Source organism: Arachis ipaensis, chromosome B10 (genome assembly GCF_000816755.2).
Source record: "Arachis ipaensis cultivar K30076 chromosome B10, Araip1.1, whole genome shotgun sequence".
Classification (NCBI taxonomy): domain Eukaryota; kingdom Viridiplantae; phylum Streptophyta; class Magnoliopsida; order Fabales; family Fabaceae; genus Arachis; species Arachis ipaensis.
Window position 1 is genome coordinate 10,047,707 of NC_029794.2, and position 9,415 is coordinate 10,057,121.

A 9,415-nucleotide genomic window follows, 5' to 3' on the forward strand; every position below is an offset into this window, starting at 1 on the left:
ATTAATATTATTGATATTATTATTAATATTAATAATAAACGATTACTAACTGTTTAGTATCATTTGGTTGAAAGGACACAACCTTTAAGGATTGTGTGTGTTCAAAATATTGTGTCTATTGGCTAAAGGGACACAACTCTTTAAGAGTTATATATGTTCAAAACATTGTATCTATTGGCAATAGAAAATATATAACCATTTGTATACGTAACTAATCATAATTGCTATGTGTAATATGTATAAATAAGTCCTTGTCCACTATTTTAGAAAGGAAGTACTAAGTGTACAAATTACTCAACCATTAAGAGATTTTCTTTGTTCAAGAGAGTTGAGAATTTCTTACTATTGCTAATTAAGAAATTCTTAGGTTTCATTGTATCCTGGGAGAGTATTGTCATTAACCATATAGCAACTAAGTGTGGGGACAAATATCTCTCTAAAGAAAGCGATCTAATCGTGCCTTGAAACCACTACACAAATATAAGATTTTGTCATCTTCTCATACTCATATACCCAACAATTTTAGAGAGATATTTTTTGAAGATGGCACAAGATCAAAACACTACGTTCAAGGTCATGAATCAAGAGTTTGTCAAATTAGATCGCTTTGATGGAACGAACTTCAACCGTTAGAAAGACAAGATGATGTTTCTTCTTTCAGTTCTCAATCTTGCATATGTGATTGACCCAAAGACTACACCAATTGCCGATGCCGCTGAAAATTTCACACCGGAAGAGAAAGAAAAGATTGTTCAATTGAAAAAGAAACGTGATGAAGATACTTTTGCATGTCGAGATCATATTCTCAATACTTTATCCGACCGACTCTATGATCTCTACATGTCAATTCAATCACCATTAGAGATTTGGAAATCTTTGGAAGAAAAGTACAATACCGAACGACAAGGAACAGATAAGTTTATTATGAATGATACTATGCCTGTCATGGATCAAATTCATGAATTACAAATCCTTGTAAGTAGACTTCGTGATCTACAAGTGGTGATCCCTGAATCATTACAAGTTGGAGCAATTATTTCAAAATTGCCTTCATCTTGGAATGGTTATAGGAAGAAACTTTTACATCTTGGTGAGAACTTTACAATTGAGAAATTACTAAGGCATATACGTATAGAGGAGGAAACTCGAAAACGTGATGCTGTGTATCTTTCTCAAAGTTCTAAAGTGAATCATATTGGTGAAAACAACACCAATAAGAAGAAAAGAAAGTTCTCTAAAGATTCAAAGCAAGATAAGAAGAGACAAAGAGAGTGTTATCATTGTCACAAGAAAGGACACTATATCAAAGAATGTAGACTTCTGAAAAGGGAAGCACCAAAGACCAACTTAGTGGAAGAAAAGGATCTAATTGCTATGGTTGTAGAAAAAGTACAAAACATGCATATTGGCATGGTTACAGAAGTCAACATAGCAACACAAGGAAAATCACTTGAGTGGTGGTTAGATTCTGGGGCTACTGTTCATGTTTGCAATGATCGCAACCAATTCAAAACATATGAAGAAGTGAACAATAGAGAAGTCTTGATGGGTAATGACAACTCAGCCAAAGTTTGTGGTCAAGGAAGTGTGGAATTAAATTTTACATCTGGAAAGAAATTAAGTTTAATAAATGTACTTCATGTTCCAGATTTGAGAAAAAATTTAGTTTATGTTAGTCTCTTGTGTAAGAAAGGATTCAAAGTTGTAATGAAATCCGATAAAGTGATCTTACTTAAGAATGATGTATTCATAGGAAAAGGATATTGTACTGAAGGCATGTTTAAACTTAGTATTAATAAAGTGAATGTTTACTTGTATGTTGTTGATTCTTGTGATTTATGGCATAGTAGATTAGCACACTTAAATTACAAATCAATTGAATATATGCAAAAGAATAACTATATTGATCTTAGTAACAAGGATTTTAATAAGAAATGTGATATTTGCATACAATCCAAAATTACTAAGAAACCTTTTCCTAAGGTTGAAAGAAATACACATTTATTAGAATTGATTCATAGTGATATTTGTGAGCTAAATGGCAATATTACTAGAGGAGGAAAAAGATACTTTATAACTTTCATTGATGATTGTTCTAGATTTACTTAGGTGTATTTGCTTAGAAATAAAGATGAAGCTTTTGAAATGTTTAAGAAATATAAAATAGAAGTAGAAAATATGCATGATAAGAAAATAAAAGTTTTTCGTAGTGATCGAGGTGGAGAATATTTTTCTAATGAATTTGATCACTTTTGTGAATTACATGGTATTGTGCATGAATCTTCCGCTCCATATACTTCGCAACAAAATGGTTTGGCGGAAAGGAAAAACCGTACCTTAGTGGATATGGTTAATTCAATGTTACTAAATGCAAAATTGCCTTACAATTTGTGGGGTGAAGCATTATTGACATCATGTCATATCCATAATAGGATACCATCAAGACATAGAAATGTTTCTCCTTATGAAATTTGGAAAGGAAGGAAACCTAATTTAAATTATCTTAAAGTGTGGGGGTGTTTAGCCTTTTATCGAGTTCCTGATCAAAAGAGAATCAAATTGGGGCCAAGAGCCATAAAAGGCGCTTTTATAGGATATGCTCAAAATTCTAAAGCATATAGAATATTAGACTTAGTGTCTAATGTAGTTGTTGAATCAAGAGAAGTAGAATTTATTGAAAGTAAATTTATCAATGATTCAACTTCTAATTCAGAGTATCTCCAAAATGATACTAATATTTCACAAGAAATAAATAATCAAAATAATAAACGTCTAAACGACAAAGAGTTGATTGAACCAAGGAAGAGCTTGAGAGTAAGAAAAGAAAAGGACTTGGGTCCAGATTTTATTTCTTCTCAGGCTATCACCTTTTTGGTAGAAGGAACTAGGAATTCGGTAACAAACAAGATTCCTATTGTGATGAACATAGAGGGTGATCCTCAAACGTTCAAAGAGGCTATGGCTTCAAGGGATTCTGCTTTTTGGAAAGAAGCAATAAACGATGAAATGGACTCAATATTATCTAACAATACTTGGGTCTTGGTTGATTTGCCTCCAGGATCAAAGCCTATAGGATGTAAGTGGGTATTTAGAAGAAAGTATAACACTGATAGTTCATTACAAACCTTTAAAGCAAGGTTAGTGGCCAAGGGATTTAGACAACAAGACGGTCTAGACTATTTTGATACCTACGCACCTGTGGCAAGAATGACTTCTATTAGAGCTCTTATAGCATTAGCATCCATACATAAGCTTCATATACATCAAATGGATGTTAAAACGGCTTTTTTAAATGGAGATCTTAATGAAGAAATTTATATGGAGCAACCGGAAGGCTATGTGCTACCCGGAAATGAAAAGAAAGTTTGCAAATTAATTAAGTATTTGTATGGGCTAAAACAAGCGCCTAAACAATGGCATGAGAAGTTTGATTCAGTGGTGTTATCAAATGGCTTCTCACATAATAGTGCGGATAAATGTATTTACTCAAAATTTACTAAAGATTATGGGGTAATTATTTGTTTATATGTTGATGATATGTTGATCATCGGAACAAATTTAGAATGAATTCGTATAACGAGTGAGTATCTAACTTCTAAATTCAAGATGAAGGATTTGAATGAAGTTGATACAATATTAGGCATAAAGGTGCATAAGAATGAAGTTGGCTTTACTTTAAGTCAATCTCATTATATTAAAAAGGTATTGGAAAAGTTTGATCATCTCACAATTAAAGAATCCAATACGCCGTATGATCCTAATCTTAAATTAGAAGGAAACATGGGAAGACCTATAGCACAATTAGAATATGCTAGTGCTATAGGAAGTTTAATGTATGCAATGCATTGTACTAGACCTGATATAGCATTTGCTGTGTGCAAATTATCAAGGTTTACAGGAAAGCCTAGCAATCAACATTGAAAAGCTATAACAAGAGTTCTTGTTTATCTCAAGAAAACCATAAACTTGGGATTACATTATAGTGATTATCCCGCAGTTTTAGAAGGTTATTCCGACGCAAGTTGGATTACAAATCTTAGTGATAACAAATCCACTTCAGGATGGATTTTCACCATAGGTGGTGGAGCAATAAGTTGGGCCTCAAAGAAACAAACATGTATTACACATTCTACTATGGAGGCTGAGTTTGTAGCTTTATCAGCCGCAGGTAAAGAAGCGGAATGGTTAAGAAATTTGTTATATGATATAAAGCTGTGGTCACAGCAGACGACAGCCATTTCAATCTTCTGTGATAGTGAATCAACCATGTCTCGAGCATATAACAAGGTTTATAATAGAAAGTCTAGACATATAAGTTTGAGATATGAGTTTGTGAGGCAACTAATAGATGATGGTGTAATTACCATTACTTATATAAGATCTCAAGGAAATTTAGCAGACCCTTTGACTAAAGGTTTGTCAAGGGATAAAATTAAAGAAACTACTGCTAAAATGGGATTAAAACCTATTATTGCTAAAATGGGTAACAACAAGTTATTTAGCAATTGGAGCACTAAGGAGTAGGATTTAGTGCTATTTACAATAAATTAGGAGGGTGAGTTTAAACTCTTAATGGAATGATAATATTATCTATCAAAAGATTCCACCTATATGAATATAAGAGTGGTGCCGCTCTAATCGAGAATTTTAGAGGTTTTATTCTCGTAAATATTCATGAAACCAGGATGAGCACAAGGCCATATAAGTGCTTAAAATTGTAAACTCTTGAACTTGGAGGGTATAAGTAATGTGTGTGATTTTTGGTACTAGCATATGGAGTATAGGTTTAATCGATTAGACACCTATTACTTCGTTAGAACTTTAAAATTTACACTAAAAGAATGTTTAATCTTAGTGACACATTCTTTATGCATATACTTGTATGACATTTAAATTTTGTAAATAGTGGGGATTGAAGGGTATTTACAAATTTGATTAATTAATATTAATAAACGGTTACTAACCGTTTAGTACCATTTGGTTGAAAGGACACAACCTTTAAGGATTGTGTGTGTTCAAAATATTGTATCTATTGGCTAAAGGGATACAACTCTTTAAGAGTTGTATATGTTCAAAACATTGTATCTATTGGCAATAAAAAAGATACAACCATTTGTATACGTAACTAATCATAATTGCTACGTGCAATATGTATAAATAAGTCCTTGTCCACTATTTCAAAAAGGAAGTACTAAGTGTACAAATTACTCAACCATTAAGTGTGTGTTTGGATTATAGTTTACAAACTGGAGTTTGAATAAAATTGATTTTGCAAACTTGATTTTAATGAAAAGTAAGTTTGTGTTAAAGTAATTTATGTTTGGTAATCTTTGCATCAAAATGAATTATAGTAAAATAATTGTTGTTTGGATTCTACTACTCAAAATCACTTTTAGATAAAAAATTACTAAAATAGACACCAACTTAAATAATTTTTATATATTATTTTATCATTTTAATTTAGATAATTGAATAGATCTTATTAATTAATTCTATAATAAAATTAATATTTATACACTAAAATAAAAATAATATATAAAAATTGGCAAAATATATTTTTAATTAAAACTAACAAAATATAAATTTTAGAGAGTACTAAGAATAATAAAAAAAATTAAATATTTATCTTGGTAGTAATTGAAATATAAATGATAAAGTTGGTAAAAGGTAAATAAAGATGGAGTATTGATGGCTAGAAGCCCGTTTGTAAAACGCAGAAGCTTAAAATTATAGCTTCTTGAAAACTATGGTTTTGAAAGCAAAATCACTTCTGCGTTCATGAATCAAAAATTTGCCAAACCAAAAATTGAAGCTTTCAAGAAGGTTAAACGTGCTTCTTCTCTTGTAACGCGTTTGCCAAACACATCCTAAGAGATTTTCTTTGTTCAAGAAAGTTGAGAATTTCTTACTATTGCTAATTAAGAAATTTTTAGGTTTCATTGTATCCTGGGAGAATATTGTCATTAATCATATAGTAACTAAGTGTGGGGACAAATATCTCTCTAAAGAAAGCGATGTAATCGTGCCTTGAAACCACTACACAAATATAAGATTTTGTCTTCTTCTCATACTCATATACCCAACATTATAAACGAAAAAAAATTAAAAAAATTTTTTCCTATTGATCACGTAAAGTTTTTAAATTTTTTAAATTTTAGCTAGCTAATGAATTTTATTCAAACCTGACCAAATAAAGTCGAAAGAATCCTCTAGCTTACATTGAAACCTACGTATCGTATATGATTAGAAATTAATGACTAAATCTTTGTGCTAGCATTCAAACATATAATTAAGAAGATGTTATTAATATAAAGTATTGAGATTGCTAATACCGAAGGCGATATCATAGAGTAGCAGACTAGATCGGTTGAAGGGCAATTATTATATAATGAGGAGATGTTGAGAATAATTTTTTTCATATTATTAGCATATTAAAAATGAAACACTAAAATTATACACGTGCTGGGTCAATTTTTTTTATATTATATATTATACGTATACAAAAAATTAAACACTAAAATAATTATCAGTATATATTACATATTGAAATACAAAATGGAAAAGTCTAGGACAGTAACTTTTGTATTTTCTGGCCAGCACTTAATCATCAAAATAAAAGTGAGTGATTTTCTACTATTAGATGTAATTTCACACCATTAAAAATACTATTGATGACCAATTGATAGTTACAAAACATCAAAATTGCTGGCCCCCTAACATTTCTCATACAAAATACAAATTAAAAATAAATCAAACAAAATAAATATATTGTTCTATCAAATATACTCTTCATACTATAACTCGTTGCTACTATGCCGTGAATGCTCCCAGCTTCTCAATCAGCAAGGGTGAGAGATCCTCAGAACTCGAATTGGACGTAAAATCTGCAAAAAAAATTTTGACACTCAAGTTAGTGATATATTTATTAAAGCATAAAATAGAACGAAAATATTGTGATTGCTCGCTATATTCTTGGCTTGCCTTATCGTTGAGCAGATGTTGCTATTTATCGTTGTATAAAGTAATAGACGTTGTAGTATTATGTCCGAGCTTTGGGGATAGTCCGAGATACAGGCGAATAGTTTGAAAATGGGCCGTTATTTTGGAATAAGTGGAGTAGAATCCGATGTATAACGTTATTAGGTCGAAGTATAAGGGTTATGGAACACAGCCTCCAAACTTAACTTGCTGACCTCTTGTTAGCAAGTTGAGCTTTTCTTACAGCTGTATACCTTAGATTAGTGTTGTATCCCCTGAGCCCCCAAGCTCTCCAAATTTGAATTCGGTCAATGTTTTAGGTTTAGTAACAGCAATAGTTTCCTGGAATCTCCCTGGAGGCAACCAGCTTTTTATCGCATGAAGATGTACATCGGGACTGAATTCGGGGATTTTTATTGCGACTTTTGCAAATCGTGTCATTTAGTCCTTGAGGCTTTCATATTATCCTTGCTTGATGGTGCTAAAAAAAATCAGAGTCATGGATGTAGATCTTTGAGGCTATAAAATGGTTAACAAATAGATCAGCAAATTCGTCAAATCTGGAAATTAAACTTGTAGGGAGAATAGAAAACTATAATAAAGCAGCTCCATCTAAAAAGGTCGGAAACAAATGGTATAAGATTGGATCAGAAATACCGTTTAGAAACATCATAGATTCAAATTTAATGACGTGAATTTTGGGGTCACCGAAGCCCTCATAGGGTTTTAATGTGGTCGGAAGTGTAAAGTTCTTCGACATTTGGAAGTTTATGATTTTGTCAGAGAAAAGATTTGTTCTCTTCTTGTTGGACTTCGAGAGGTGACTTCCATCGCCGTATTTGTTTCAAAATGACATTCGTCTTCAGGATTTTGCTTGCTTGTAGTCTTTTTATCACCATCTTTTTTGTCTGTCTTACCAACCAGAAGCTCGGACATTTTTTTAACTTCCGCTTGAAGGGCAGCGCTCATGGCCACTAGTTTGGCATGAGTGGGAGGTGGTGGCAGCAATGCGTCATCGGCCATATTCGGAATCTTGCAAAAGGACACAGGACCAACATAGAAAAAGGGATTGCAGGGTGCTACGTGATATTAGAAATTGGTCCCACTGTGGGCGTCAAATGTTCTATCATGGATACTCTTCAGATTATAACTCGTCGCTGTTATGCCGTGAATGCGTCCAGCTTCTCGATCAGCAGGGGTGAGAGATCCTCAGAACTTGGATTGGACGTGAAACCTACAAAAAGGATTCCAACGCTCAAGTCAGTGATATATCTATTAAAGGACAAAACAAAACAAAGGTATTGTGATTGCTCGTTGTATTCTCGACCTGCCTTATCGTTGAGCAGATACTACTATTTATCGTTGTATAAATTAACAGACGTTGTAGTACTATGTCTGAGCTTTGGGGATAGTCTGAGATACGGGCGAATAGTTTGAAAATGGGCTGTTATTTTGGAATAGGTGGAGTAAAATCCGAGGTATAACATTATTAGGCCGAAGTATAAAGTAGTGGCAGAGCCACATAGTAGGAAAGGGGGGGCAATGATCCCCTAATTTTAATTTTTTACATGTAAATTATATGTAACAGTAAACTACCATTTGTACCCATGAAAGTTGAAAACACTGATATATCTACCTATAGAAGAAGGAAATTACCATTTGTATCCATAAAACATAAATTTTTGCTAACAAAACTATCCAAATCCAAAAAAATTATTTGAAATTCCCAAATTACCGTACCACTACCACTTACTCCACACCACCACCTTTCCAATCCCAAACCCACCACGAAACTCTTCCTCACCACCAACCTAAATCCTAACTACCACCATCATTCAAAATGCCTCCCGTGCCTCCGACGAACATTCCAGAAACAATGATTATTTCAACCAAACACAGAACAAGTACAAACTTCAACCATGTCTTGTTGTAATTCCAAGAAAAGAAAGAGACGTACCTGGATTTAGAGTAGAATCCTTCCATTGAAGGGGTAGTAGATGTGACGGTCATAGGATACAGATCCCAATTCATTTTCACATTTGGGAACAAATCCCAATCCATTGGTTCTCCTGGGAGTATTTTATGGCCGCCATGAGGGAGTTCGACACCGGAGGTCTGTCGTCGTTGACAGTGAAGGAGGTCATTGAGAGTTTGGAGGAGGGGAGGTGGTCGAGGGACACGCCGACGGAGATTTCTAGGGCGCGCAGCTGGAGGCACGGGGGAGACGGTTGCGGCTGTGGCTACGGCAGTGACGGTAGTGCGCGATTGGGCGATTGCGACGCGGAGGGAGGAGGAAGGGAGGGCCAAGAGAGCGGAGACTGCATGGAGGGAGGTCGTCTGGGAAGCTTGTGAATTTTTTATGGCGGCAGTGATAGTGGTAGTTGGGGATGAGAGTGGTGGTGAAGAAGAGTTTGGATGGTGGTAGGATTTGAGATAT